This window comes from Myotis lucifugus, unplaced genomic scaffold, assembly GCF_000147115.1.
Source record: "Myotis lucifugus unplaced genomic scaffold, Myoluc2.0 scaffold_162, whole genome shotgun sequence".
Classification (NCBI taxonomy): domain Eukaryota; kingdom Metazoa; phylum Chordata; class Mammalia; order Chiroptera; family Vespertilionidae; genus Myotis; species Myotis lucifugus.
Window position 1 is genome coordinate 2500994 of NW_005871210.1, and position 14641 is coordinate 2515634.

The window sequence follows — 14641 nt, forward strand, 5'->3', positions numbered from 1 at the left end:
TTTAAGCGTGAAGGGAAATTCCGCACCCATCCCCTCACACAAGCACAAGCACACACAAGTCGCTGAGCAAATAAACTCGCCTGGGCCGAGTCGTCCAGAACTACATACAATCCGCTCGCGAGTGGAGATGGGTCCTGTGTGCTTCCAGCACACCTCTCCCTCCACCTCTACTCTGCCGCCAGGTTCCCCGGGAAGCGGCTGTATCGAGAGGTGGCGCCCTCGAGTCCCCTCCCGTGGCTCTGAGCTCTGCATCCAGCGCTGGGCTCCGGCCCCGTCTGCCCCAGCAGCCGCTGCAGCCCGCAGCAGAGCGGGCCCAGAGGGGTCCCTCCGCACCCAACTCGCCTGCACTCAGCGCGGTGCAGCCAAGCCCAGGAACAGCTGGGAATGGGCTCTCCGGGCAGAGAGGAACGGCCTCTCATGATTTACCCCACTCCCCTCACTTCCGTTGCCCCCCACTTCAGCCAGTCTCACAAAAATCCTTTTCTCCTCTCTGGCTCGCCCGATGGGATGGGACCCCAGCGTTGGGCAGGAGGACGATGGAAGTCTGCACAGGCAGCCTGGGGGAACTCATTGGGTGCGAAAGCGCCGCCCTCCTCCCTTTGTATGTCTCTTCATGACTGGCATTAAAGATTTCCCTGCGAAAATTTCATCTTATTTTAACGGGTCCTGGCTGGGGGTGGCATGGGGGGTGAGAAGCGAATAACAGAAGAGCTAGGAGTCTGCAGAGCGCAGCACGTAGGTAATCCTGAGTACAGATTCCCTGGTTCTTAATGACACACAGCGCTGGTAGCCCAGCCGGGGTAAGGGGTGCTGGGTGGGAAGGACTTGGGCAGTCCAGATCCTTGGCAGCCAGCACAGTGCGCTGCTTCATCTGCCCCTAGCAAACATCCCCATAGCTTTGGAGTGGGCAGCTGTGGATGTGGGGAGTGGGCAACATGTGCTGTTGCAGGGATGGGTGATTGAAGACTTACAAGTTCCCAGAGGAGTGACCGTGTGTGTGTGTGTGTGTGTGTGTGTGTGTGTGTGTGTGTGTATTCCTTCCTGGGTGAGGAGGATGGACAGGCTATCTTGAAGTAAATGTGTCCTCAGAGGAAGAGGCAATGTCCTCATGTACCTGTGACTTTATCATGAATTACACATTAAACTCACTCTTCCTGAAGAGTTTTCTTCTACCTCTGCTTTTATTTTAAGGATGTGTGTGTGTGTGTGTGTGTGTGTTGACAAAGCCTTGAAGATGGGCCGTTAGAAAATAGTAGTTGCTTTTTGTAAATAGTAGTTAAACAAGCATAGCCTTCTCTGCCCGTCTTGTGTGCCCGTGCGCAGCAGAGGAAGTGAGGGGGCATGTCTTGCCCAATGTTCCCCCGGGGAATCGGCTCTTCAGTTAAAAGAGGGCCAGTGGGGCCCGGGGAGTGGACAAGCTGGCCTTGGAGTCTGTAGTAACAGTGATGAGGTTTGGACAATCCACAGACAGTCCCCCGGGGTTGATTGGTTGTGCTGGTGGCATGTCTTACCGTTCAAGCAAAAGGCAAGGTAGCACAGCTGGTGCAGGGACCCCAGGGTGCTCTCTTTCTCTGGCCCAGAGAAGGACTGGCTCTTGAGCTCCTGGGCTGGACCTGCCTCTTTTGACCACGCTTTGCAGGCCATGCCAGTGAGAAAGGCTTTGCTGAGTATTGGTCCGTGATGCTCTGAGGGAATATGGGGAAACATTAACATGACTCTGTCTTTTAGAGACTTAAAAAAAGGTAACCCCTTGGGAGAGTAATTGGGAAACCAGTTCCTACTACCTTACCCAGTTGGTTTCTTTCCCCTCTCCCTGTCCTGAGGGAGTGAAAGAAGGTGCTCTAGATAAAATCCAGGTGAAGAATCATGGGGTTGATGGGCCTTCTGAAAGGTCCAAGTGGAGAGAGACAGCCCCAAGGCAGACAACTTGGGTCCCACATAGGTTCTTTTGGCAGGAAAAGAGAATTCCCTCTTCTCTTCTGGCTTTAAAAGTGTTAAACACGTACTGCTCTGGGAAGGCACCCGGTTAACATGTTCTCCTGCCAAGTGCCTTTGGTGGACCTTGTTACTTGACATGAGTTTCTTTTTAGGGAGTTTTCAGTCACCCCATATAACTGGAAATTGATCTCCACTCTGACATTTTGCAGTCAGGCATGCAGAGTGGGCATGCAAGGCAAGGACCTCCACCCCACCTCATGCATCCAGCATGTACTCAGGGGCTCAGTGGGCAGAAGGGTACCCTTGTCCCAGGCTTGGAACATGTATTCACTTTGGTCCCAAGAGTGGTGAGGGGTGACATGGGGGCCAAGGAGGAGGTGCCCAGCAGGCTTGAGCCAGAATGCATCAGGAGGGGATGGAGTCTCGGTCCCCGCCCTCCCTCCGCCAGGTTCCCCACTGATTGTTCTTGCCCTGCCAGGTGTTCTGGGGGAGAGATAAGTGGACTTGAACTTGGAACCTGAGTGATTTGCCATTCATTCTCTCTGGTTATCTCCAGCTGGGATCCTGGTGATTAATGGGTTAGAGGATGTTCCACAAACACCCAGAGAGAGCCCAGTCCCAGTGGTTTCCAGGGGAACAGAAAACCATCATTCTCCCCTTCTCCCACAAAGGAAGGAAGATACCTCTCTGCTTGGTCAGTGAGTTGGCAAATGGCCGTGGAGAGTTGTGAAGGCAACCGTCCACGTTCCATGCCCCCTCCTCCCTGGAGTAATCCTTGGTGGGGATTTCCATTCCTGATATTGAGGTGGCAGTGCTGCCCCTCTTTAGATGGATCCCCATTCCTTTCCAGCAGCTCACTCCCAGAGCATGGATTTGCAGGCTGCTGCCCCTGCAGTGTATCTGGTCGGAACCACTTGCCAGATAGTTTTCAGTTAATGTGCCCAACACTGCAGCTTGGTGAAGAGAAATGAGAGATGCTGGCAATTCCGGGTTCCTATCAGACCACCCTTCCCTGAGCATGCTAGCAGGTGGGGGCACACGGATTCTCCCAGTTGGGATTTCATACCCTTAACTAATTCAGCTGAACTGTGCTCTAAAATATTTACTCCTAATGTGCAAAATAGTGACAGATTTGATCCGATTAATTGTATTCCACACACTGGAGCATCTAATTGTGGCTCCCAAACAGATTTCTCAGATAGCTTTTGGCTGGATTGTCTAGCCTTCATTGTCTGTGCTCACAGTCCCCATGTCATAATTTCTTAATGCATTTGCCTTCTCAGAGGCTTAATAAAGAAACCTGCCACAGAAGCCGTTCTTCGAGGGGCTGCCAAAAAGAATCTGTTTTTAATTAATATTACAGGGGAGCCATCTCAGTGGAGACGTAGCTGGGCAAGGCAGAAAGCACTAATTGCTCCTGGTCACTGTGGGTCTGGGGGAGGGGTTAAGAGGAGAGGGTTGACACAGGCTGTTTGTCTGCTCTGTGCTTCCCCTGATGTCTGGGTTACAGAGTGTTACTTGCGTCTCAGATCCTGCAGTGATTTCCAAGGTGAGCAGAAGTTGCAAACTCCTTAATTGGGAGGCCTGATCGAATGATTGCAGAAATGCAGTGGTTGGAGCTTGCTTTGGAGTTGACAAGAAAGGAATGCCAGGAAGTGGCTTCTCCAATGGGATTTAAAGGAAGGGGGGTTGTGGCTCCAGTGGCAAGAAGGCTCAGGAAGCAGAAGGGAGAAGGGCTTTTCCCTCGGGCTGTGTAAATCTATTGCAACGGAAGGAATTTAGGAACTGGAAGGAGCTGAGAGGTGCAGCATAGCCAGACAGGCTGAGACGGGAAGATGAGTCTGGAGGCCAGGGTTTTCTCCAAGGCTAGGTGTCCCTGCGGCGTGTGCTTTGACTCACCTGTTGATCTCCTGCTTCCTTTGGCTTCTTGGCTGGCTTGAGACACTTCCTGCACAGGGAAAAATGCCAAAGGATGATTTTTTCAGCAAGTTTGGGAGAAAAGAGACCTTGTGGAGGAGGAGGTGGAAAATAGAATGCTAGTGCCTGGAGGGCCACTTTGAGTCATCAGATCTGGCACTGTGGGGTGGGTGGAATTGGGCTGACCATACTTATCCCCCTTTGAACTGGAGGGTGACTGACTTTGTTGGCAGTGAGTAGAGATGAGAGAGCTCTGCCTTACATGGAGTAGGTACTCAGTCATGTTGGGACCATGTGGGTAAAGGAGGATAGTCCCACGTCTCATTTAACAGAGGCTACGAAGGATTTGGGAAATTCTCATCCTTTGGGATATCAGTGATTTCTTTCTCAGCTGCTTCTAACTTGACAGCTGCTATCACCAGGAGTATTTCAAGCAGTATGTCCACATTGGAGCTTGAGTACCTTTAGCTGTTAGATTCAAATCCGAAGTCCCTTAGCTGGGCATTCAGGGCCCCTCACTGTGTATATTCTTGGTCTCTTTCTCCAACTTTTATATTTGACTCCTTCACTCTAGCCAAGGCAGCCCCTTCATTGTGCCAAGCCTCCTCTTGACTCCAAGCCTTAGCTCTTGAGTCTCCCTCTATTGTTGTTCATAGCATAGTTAGAGATTCAAACACAGCACCTCTATGGAACCTTCCTTCGAGGCATTTATTTCCCCTTTTCCTATGTACATATAGAATTTATAGGCTGCCTTAGCCACGGAGGGGGGGAGGGAGTCTAACACCGTCTCTTTTTTAAAAAAATTCTTTATTGTTTAAAGTATTACATATGTCTCCTTTTCCCCCCATTGACCTCTTCCTGGCCACTCCCACCCCCCAGCACATGCCCTTACCCACCTAGTGTCTGTGTCCATTGGTTATGCTTATATGCATGCATACAAGTCCTTTGGTTGATCTCTTACCACCCCGCTCTCTCCTACCTTCCCCCTGAAGTTTGATGGTCTCTTCAAGGTTTCTCTGTCTCTGGATCTATTTTTGTTCATCAGTTTATGTTGTTTATTATATTCCACAAATGAGTGAGATCATGTCATATTTATCTTTCTCCGACTGGCTTATTTCGCTTAGCATAATGCTCTCCATGTCCATCCATGCTGTTGTGAATTGTAAGAGTTCTTTCTTTTTTTAGCAGCGTAGTATTCCATTGTGTAGATGTACCACAGTTTTTTAATCCACTCATCTGCTGATGGGCACTAACACCGTCTCTTAATAGCATTGAGTTTATCCACCTGGTTTATCATTCATATATGAATTTCAACATAAGATTTAGAGGCAGCTCTATCCCATGTAGTAAGATAGAAATAGGGACTAGTCAGCAGTCTTGGCTTCTTTCTTATGTACTCCAGAGATTAGATGGACTCATATAATATATTCAACCCTTTGCTAAGTATTTCCTCTGTATGTGCCAGTGGTCTGGGCACAGGGGCTGATGGAGGGAGAAGACAAACAAAGACAAGGCAATGTTTGCCTCAAGGTCCTTCCAATATGCTTTGGATATGAGACTGCTCTTGTAGAAAGTAACACATGACAGCAAGACAGATGCCATGGGGTGATATGTGGTCAATTGTCACGTGACCATTTTAGGCTATGAGTTCAGAGGAGAGAGGATCACTGTGGGAGATGCTACAAGCATCCTAGACTCGCAGAATGTCAAGGCTGGACATGCACTTAGAAATTGTCTTCATCAAATCACTCTGCACAGAGATGAGGGATATGAGGCTCAGATAGGAACACGGCATGGACTCCCTACTGGTCTTCCTCTTTGTGTTTCTGTCCTCTACTCACTCCCAGTTTTCTCCTTTCTACTTGGGTTTATAGACCATTTTCCTGACAAGAGTATTTATGCAATTTATTTTTCACTCAGGTGAGATATGCTGCCCATTTTATAGGTAGGATAGACAGGCCTAAGATGAGTATACATGAAGTTAGCCAGAGAGGCTTAGAAATAGATTCTCCCTCCTGTTCCCAGGCTGTGTGCTAGGGCCCCCTGTGCACCCACCCTGGCCCACCCACCGCCGTGGCTGCAGACAATAAATACCAAGCTTGTTAATGTTGGACAACCTGTATCTTCGTAATGGTAGTTAATGGGGGCCTCTTGTGAGTCACCTCATTATTTGCGTTAGTGAATCAAACCTGGTTGCATCATCAGGAACATTTTGCTCATTTATTTTGATCAGTGTAGTTTGGGTTTAATTATTTATGGAAATGCTGTTTTTTTATAGTACATTAATGTGCAATAGTAAATTAAAAAAAAACTAATGGTGTCTAAGAGCTTAAGGATTGCATGACTATCTCTCTACTATTAACTCATTGATGGCGAGCAGAGGAAACCATCCCTTCTGGGATGAGATGAGAGGGACCCAGGACATGGTGGGGCCAGCCATGCAGGGCTGTTGGTCAGTATAACTGTGCCCAGTTACTTGGCACACACTGGAAGAGAACCTAGTTTAGGGGAAGAGCTGTCTCTGTCTTTTTTAAAATATCTTTTTATTGACTTTTGAGAGAGAGGAAGGGAGAGGGATAGAGAGAAAGAAATATTGATGAGAGAGAAACATTGATCAGCTGCCTCCTGCATGCCTCCTACTCGGGATTGAACCTGCAACCCAGGTATGTGCCCCGACCGGGAATTGAACTGTGACTTCCTGATTCAATCACTGAGCAACACCAGCTGGGCTGCCTCTATTTCTTAATAGCTGTGTGACATCAGGCAAGTTGTCACTCTTTTTAGCTATTTTTTATCTACAAAAACAGGGTGAAGATAATACCTCTCACATTGGGCTGTTGTAAGGATTAAATAAGACACACATAGCAAAGTGCTTAAAAGAAGTGTTTGATCTGAAGCAAGCCTTTCAGATACCTTCAGTTGGTTTAGTTTTTATTTTTATATTGGAAGGGGCTTTCCCTTCGTTTTCAGATGGAAACGTTGAAGCACAGGAAGGAGGGACTTGCCTAAAGTTTCTCAGTGAGATGCTCATTTCAACCCCCTCCCATAGTCCATGGCCTCAGTCAGATGTGTCGTGATATCTGTCTTCTGTGTGGTCCTGACATACACAGTGAATGAAATTGAGGAATGAATGGCTGGGGACCTGGCTTCTTGAAACTCATACTTAGACTTTGTAGTAGAAATGGTTAGAATCAGATAATTAGAAACAGGTTAAAGATTACACTAATTCACAACTAATAAGTTGAATATTTTTCCAGGATTTCATGGAGTGGAGGGTTGAGAAAGGTATTCAGAAAGATGAATTTTAACATAACATAGCTTCCCTTGGCTTGGGCATCTATGATTATCCTTTATAGTGAATCATAGAAGACTTCTTGAAGAAGTGAAATGAGTAGCTTTAAGAAAATAGGAGAACTGGGCTGCTGGGCTGGTTGGTAAGCAGAGCCTATAATGCCCAAGACTCAACGTCAAGGTCATGGGATGGACCTGACGGTCCAGGTTTGCTTCTCCTCTCAACCTCCTAACTTTGCTTTGTGCCTGATGCAAAATGGAGATATTCATTGCTGGAACTATCTGCAGACTACTTGCTGTCTCTTTTCCAGAATTACCATATTGGCCCAAACCATCCATATCTTGTAGTGATTGACACCCATCAAGTTACAGACTTGAATTCCCTTTTTGTCTGTATTCTATGCACCATAAGTGGGGCCTGAGATTCCTACACAGACACTGGAGGGACTGTTGTCATGGGAAATAAAGGAAAATAAATAAGATGAAATAATAGAAGAATTCTGCATGAGAAATTGTCCCAAAGGAGAGAAGAGCAGCAGCAGCCTGCAGTTACATCGTGTGAGGGGTCCTTTGGTGACCCATAGATGAATAATTGATTGAAAACAAAGCAGTTGAGTCCTGAGTGTTGATCATTCAGCCTCTTCCTGCAAACAAGGAAATGGATGCCTTGTACAAATATTCCGCAGTCCATTCAACCCATGGATGACTCAACTAAGACTCTAGAAATAAATTCAGCCAGAAGTGATGCTCAGGCTTGCTTCTCCCGTCTCTTCTGCATTTTCTGCCTTTGTGCTTCTCACTTTTTTTGTGTGCATGGTGGTCAGTCAATAGAAGCTTATTGATTTGAATGACATAAACACTTTCTTAAATACTTAAGACTGCCTGGGTGAAGAATGAATGTCTTGGGGTTGAGGAAGTGTCCGGCCTCCTCTGGCTGCCTTTAGGCCTAGGGTCTGCACCCCTGGGACATCACAGTTGTCTGACACCGGATCTCAGGTCCCACATGCCTGACTCAGTACTCTCAAGGTCTTTCTGGACTCTATGGTGAGGTAGGCACTTTCTTTTCACTGCCAGATGGCTAGAATCAGGTTAAAGATTACGCTGATATGTAAGAAACGGGCTTTCTCTTTTTAAAATCTGTTCTCAGTGGGAGATGGAGAACAATTACTAAGGTGAACATTTTTTTTCAGGGCTTGAAAAGTGGCTCAAGCTGCTATATCCAAACATGGTTAAACATAGTTGGGGAGCTTATCTACAAGAGTTTTGAGCCCATAAGAAACTTGTTTTCCAGGTGTAAAGGAAGGGTATCTTTAGAGGCGAAAGACTTGATCATATCACTGGGTTTCTTTCAGTGCCATTCATGCTTGAAAGCAAACTTTTGACTGAAAGATTTCTGAAAACTCTGAAATGTCTTTTCTGTTATGAGATGGTTCCCAAGCAACAGTGACTTTGAGCAGGTCTCTGAGTCTTAGTTTCATTGTCTGTAAAATGGGGATAATTACTGAGCTTGTAGGGTTGTTTAGAATCTTAGAGATTATGACTACCCATAAAAGGTCTAGTGTAGTGGGCTATTGTATTGGTTAAGAATGTTAGTTCTCATTATCTGTCTAGATAGGAAGTGGGGCAGGTTGAATGTCTAGACATCTGTAGCAGATAAAATGGTAGCCTGCCATATTCCCTTAGCCCTTGCTGTTCCTCTGCATGTTGGCCTGACTTCTAACCACCAGCACCAGGGCCTTTTTGCCCACTGAGGCTTGATTTGATCACCCAAGGCTGGAAGTGTCAGAAATTAATTCCCATCAAGGAGTAGGGAGAAGCCACCTATCAATGATGGGAAGTTAGATGAATACCCGAGCTCCCTTATCTCTGAGGCTGATTTTCTACACTGTCTTCCAGAGTCTCCAGTGGGATTACACCCCAGTTGCCTACTGTGGTAATTTGCTTGCTCTATTGGCAGCCCTTTCCATCTACTCCCTTATCAGTATTTCTTGGTATTGCCTCCCAAATAAACTACTTGACTTGTAAATGTCTTTATACGTGTGTGTATATATTTATATATGTATTTGTATATGTAAAGAGATTCCTTACTGTAAGGAATTGGCTGACATTGTTATGGAGGCTGAAGAGTCCACAATCTGTAGTTGGCAAGCTGGAAACTCAATATTGCTGATGGTGTAGTTTATGTTTGAGTCTGAGTCTGAGGCAGGAGAAGACCAATGCCCCAGTTTGAAGACAGTGATGCAGAAAGGAAGAATTATTTCTTACTCAGCCTTTTTGTTCTAGTCGTGCTTCAATGGATTGGATGAGGTCCATCCACATTGGGTAATCTGCTCTACTCAATCTACAGATTCAAATACAAATCTCATCCAGAAATAGCCTCACAGACACACCTGGAATAATGTTGGACCAAATATCTGGGCACCTATGGCCAGGGTCAGAATTACCCTCATACTTAAAAAAAATCCTACTTAGGGCCATACCATGGCATGTATTAGAAATGGAGAGGGAGATGACATCACTGACCCTGGTTCTGAGAGGGTCCTCCTTTAGTGTGGCACCATCCTGAAGAAAGGAGCCCAGTTCATGGTTATATTGAGTGGCAGAAACATGGTGTTGAGGCTTTGAGAAGACATACCCCTTCAAATTAGTCTTCACTGTCCTTTCTCAGGGCTAAGGAGCCCCACCTTACCCCAAGGCGTTCACTTAGTCTTCTCAACACACAGAGGGTCCTTAAAATTTGGACCTCTACCTCCTGGCAGGCGATATCCTGACTAGGAATAGGGTACAATTCCTGTTTTTCTTAGACTTTGTTTTGGCAGGGAGCAGCTGAGCTTACGGTTCATCAGTGAAGGTCATCATGACAGGCTGGGAAGAATATGAGCCTGAGAGTTGGGATCTCTAGACTTGGGTACATTACAATCTTCAGCAAGTCATCCTTTCTTAGGTGTAGGTGAATAAAGACCCTCCCAGGTGTAGCAGCTTATATGTATATGAATTAGAGATTTTTTAAAAAGTGGGTGCATTAGTAAGGAGAGGGTCTTGAATGATGATAAAAAATGTAAAATGCTTCTTTCAAGAGTTCATACATTTGTTCTATCCCAAGTATATGTGCATTCTCTTGTTGTTGTTCTCTTCCTCCTCCTCTGCTTAGTATGATGCTAACTTATTTGAATTTTCTGAAATTCAGTTTCTTTATCTACAAAATGTAAGAGTGCATAAATTGATGCAAGCCCATCTCACCATAAATTAGATGTGATATGAGGTCAATCATTTCTTTATGTGTGAAATGGGGACATTCCTCTTTGCTCCCTTTATGTCGCAGTTAAATAATGAGATGCTGCACTTGGAAGCAATTTGAAAAGAATGCTTTTCAAAGTGGTATAAACAGGGGGAGCTATGAACTCATGGTGTTAATTCACCTTACCTCTCCTTTGTTCCTTCAGTAGCTGGAGGTCCTTCCACAACAGATTTGAGACCATGTTACGACATCCACCTTCTTTTGCCTGCACACACTTTCATTGTACATCCAGGAATGATGTACAATTTATTTCAAGTCACATCTGATATAATAAAAGTCTCAGATGGCAGTGTAGAATGGATGTTTAAGAAAAACATTTGTTTCAGGACTTGACCTATATTGATTGCTCTGCTTTCTTCCTGTGAGATAATATGAAGTATTGGGGAGCATCTACTATATGGCTAGTGATGCAGGCTGTGAACAAAGCATATGATACACACTGGACACCCACAAAGCTTAAAATCTTGTGTGTGGGAAACACATATTAGATAAACATTGCCGAGAACAATGTGAGATAATTTACAATATGTGCCAATTTGAGCATACTTAGGAAATACATTAAATGCAATCAAGACCACAGTGAATGAAGAATGTTTAAATGTTATGGTTGTGTTTATTATTTACAACAAAACCCAAACCCAGTAGCATGGAAGGAAATAGATCTAATCCTCATGACTAAGCCTGTGTTGCTTGGTGAGGAGTCTTCTGAGCTTGGACGATTATCTCATGTCCTGATAGTTGGTACGAATTCTGCCATCTTAGTTTGTGCTCATTTTCTTGTACAGCTTTTTGTTTTTGGCCATAATATTGAGATATTTCAACTTCTTAATTGTATTATTATTGAATATTCTAATCCATACTGATTCCTTTGTAGGCTGGCTTCCCTGTTGTCATCTAGATACATCTACTTATTCTACTCCTGGGGTAATACCTCTGTTTGTTGGATTCATTTTTTCTTATTGGGGGCTGATTTTCATTTTTCTGTGTTACATCCTCAAGTATTCTTTTTCAGAGAGGGCGTGGGAATGCTTATTCCAATGTCCTGTTATACATATTGATAGATTCCTTTTAACTCTCTAAAGATCCTGGCTTGGATGATAGATAATATAGTCACCCATTGCTTCAGCAATCATTTTTTTTTCATTCTTGGTATGCCTAAAATTTATTTTGCTCTCACATTGGCTTGAAGGTTCATATGTACATAGTAATCTAGGGTCAAAAAATGTTCCCTTACTTAGATTATTTGCTGGATTGCATCCTCTGCTGTTTTGGGATTATATGTGCCTCCCCTCCCACTCAGGGACTGATGGGGGTGAGGAAAAGGAGCTGCCTGCTGTGGGACACCTGTGGCTTTGTTCATATTAGTGATGTAGAGCCCTTTAAGGAGTCCCGATGCATTACCACCAGATTCATACCAATTGGCAGTCTGATGAGGGGCACTAAACCCTCTACAGAGCAATTTGCTGTAGGTACTTATTATCCGAATACCTTTAACATCATACTCTAAAAAAGGGGCAGTTTTAGCTACCTTTTACTTTAAAAATTAAAAATATATTTTAAAAACTTCATCAGTATTAAGCAGGTATTTGTGGTGTGCCCTCTATGTGTCAGGCGCTGCTGAGCTCTGAATATATAATGGTGAGCAGTTCTCTGAAGGGGAAGTTCATGATACTATCAAAGACTACCCCTGGGACATTTACTGTGGAGAGGGCAGAGAGGCAGAAGCAGATGAGCTGAGCTCTCAGAGGTCCTCAGGGTCAATGAGGTGAAGAGGAGAGGGCAGAGTGTTCCGGGCACACAGCTTCTGGGGCATGAGGGAGCGAGATATCTAAAAGGGACAAAAAGGACAGGGTGGCTGGAGCAGATGACTCCTGGGCTAGGGGCTGGTGAGAGATGAAGCTAGACAAGCAGGGATGGGTAGGACCAAGGAGAACCTTACGAGCCCAGGGGAAGGTGATTCTTCTTTATCCTAAGAGCCAAGGGGTAAGCCACTGGAGGGTTTAACATAGGAGAGTGATGCAATTCAATTGACATTAAAAACCACTCTGACCACCCTGTGGTTTGGAGGAAGAATAGGATGGATGCTTGGAGACCAGCCTGCTGCTGTAGCTAAAGATGATGGTGGCTTAGGTGGCGGTGGTAGGATTGGGTGGGAAGGAGCCAACTGAAGAAATATTTAGCAGATGTAGTTGATGGTGTTGGCTCCTTTGTATAATTCTTCACACCTCCCCATAACTCCCTTTGCTTTCCTAGTGCCTTTTGGGTTTGGCCTCGTGACTTGCTTTGGCCAGTAGGAAAGGTGCCAGTTCTAAGCTTACTTAGCAAGAAGCACTGTGTATCTACCTGCTGTGTTGAGCCTCTGCAGTGGCCATGAGAAAAACACCCAGACTAGCCGACTGCTCCTGTGAGGATAATGAGTGACAAATCACATGTAGCTACTCTGAGCCTAGATCAGCCAAGCCGAACCTAGCCATGAGCAGCAGAACTGCCCACCTGAGCCCAGCTGTATCACCCAAACTTCAGCTGCCCTGTACATTTATGAGAATAAATGATTGTTGTGAAAATAAGGGGTTGAGATTTGAGTGGTTTGTTCTGCAGCAAAAGCTAACTGATAGAGTAGGTAAAACCAACAGAACTTGATAGATTGGATGTAGAAGATTTATGAGGTCATAACTACGATGTAAAGTGAGGCTCACCTGTATTTCAAGGTCATTAGCCTCATCCATGCTCAGGGCTATCCTTAGGTGTGTCTTTTTGGTGGTTTCCTGCCACTTACCTTGCTTTACAATTCATGGCTTTCTTTTCTGGAGCTGAATGAGGTAGGTTGGCTACAGGGTCCAAAATAATTTATCTTCAACTTTTTATTTCTCACTCTCTTTTCAGCAGCCTAATCGGATTCCAGCAGAGCGTTTGAGCTGAGTGGTCCTCAGATCCCTCTGTGGGGGGTCTTCAAGCCCTAAGCTTAGTGTATTCCTGTTAAAGTCAATTTCTGTTCTAGCTGTGAAGATGGGATTTCACTTATTGGGGTGAGGGGAACAATGTGGGGCCAGGGATTTTCTTGGTCTTGAATGATTATTTAAAATACATTAATGCTGATAAAATATTTAGCTTTTAAATAACAAGTTTAATATAGGGAACCGTGGTTTATTTATTAATGGCAATGGCAGGGAGATTAGTAGGAGTTGTGCTAAAGTGCACTGTTGTGATTTTGCAAAGTATAGTAATTACTGTAATATTTTGTTGAATTATTAATATCTACTATGTCTGCAGGAACATAAGCTTCTGCAGTCGAATTCATTTCAAGATTGCCTCCCCCTCTTCTGGTTTTGTTTTGTGTTTTCTTTCTTTCTTGTGCACATATACATTTTTAAATACATGGAGCAAGGGGGGAGCAGAGCTGATTATCTTGTGTGAAACACCATTGTTACACCCTGCAACTGAATATAGGCAGACAGCAATGAAAAACTATTGTTCCTGAGGATCCCCTGCCTCAGCCAAGCCTGTTCATAGCACCAGACTGAGGGATGCTGAAGGAATCATGTCTAGGAGAAAAGGACTCATCAGTGTGCCCTTTTTGGGATCTGGGATGAGGAGAGAGAATAGTATATATACATGTGAGGGTAATATGCCTTTAAGCAGAGCCGATCTCACCTGCAGATGGAATTGGCAGGTGTTGGGGTGTATGTACTGAAACAGTACCAGCCTCTTTATTAATAGTTTTGACAACTATGACTTAGTGTCTATTATGTACTCAAATGAGTTCAATGTGGATGATGATGGCTTAGAATCGGTTCTCAACCTGTGGGTAGCGACCCCTGAAAATACATCCTGCATATCAGATATTTACATTACGATTCATAACAGTAGCAAAATCACAGTTATGAAGTAGCAACGAAAATAATTTTATGGTTGGGGGTCACCACAACATGAGGAACTGTATTAAAGGGTCGCGGCATTAGGAAGGTTGAGAACCACTGGCTTGTTATATGAATGGACTCATTCTGCAATATGACTCTAAATCCAAGCACAAGTACATATGGGATCATTCCTTTTGGTTGTGGTTAAATGGAAATGGGAATACAAGCTTTCATATCACCATGTACCGACTTTATGAAATGGCCCAAGTCAGTCAACATCTGAGACTCAAGTTTCCTCATCTGTGCAATAGTGGCAAGGATCAAAATGAAGTTATGTATT

The 14641-nt window shown here is 44.8% G+C and overlaps 1 protein-coding gene across 1 annotated transcript in view; it reads left to right on the forward strand.

The window, feature by feature from the left end:
• SORCS3 (sortilin related VPS10 domain containing receptor 3) overlaps window positions 1-14641 on the forward strand; it is a 506985-nt gene that overhangs the window by 1462 nt on the left and 490882 nt on the right. The gene's annotated exons all lie outside the window — the stretch shown is intronic.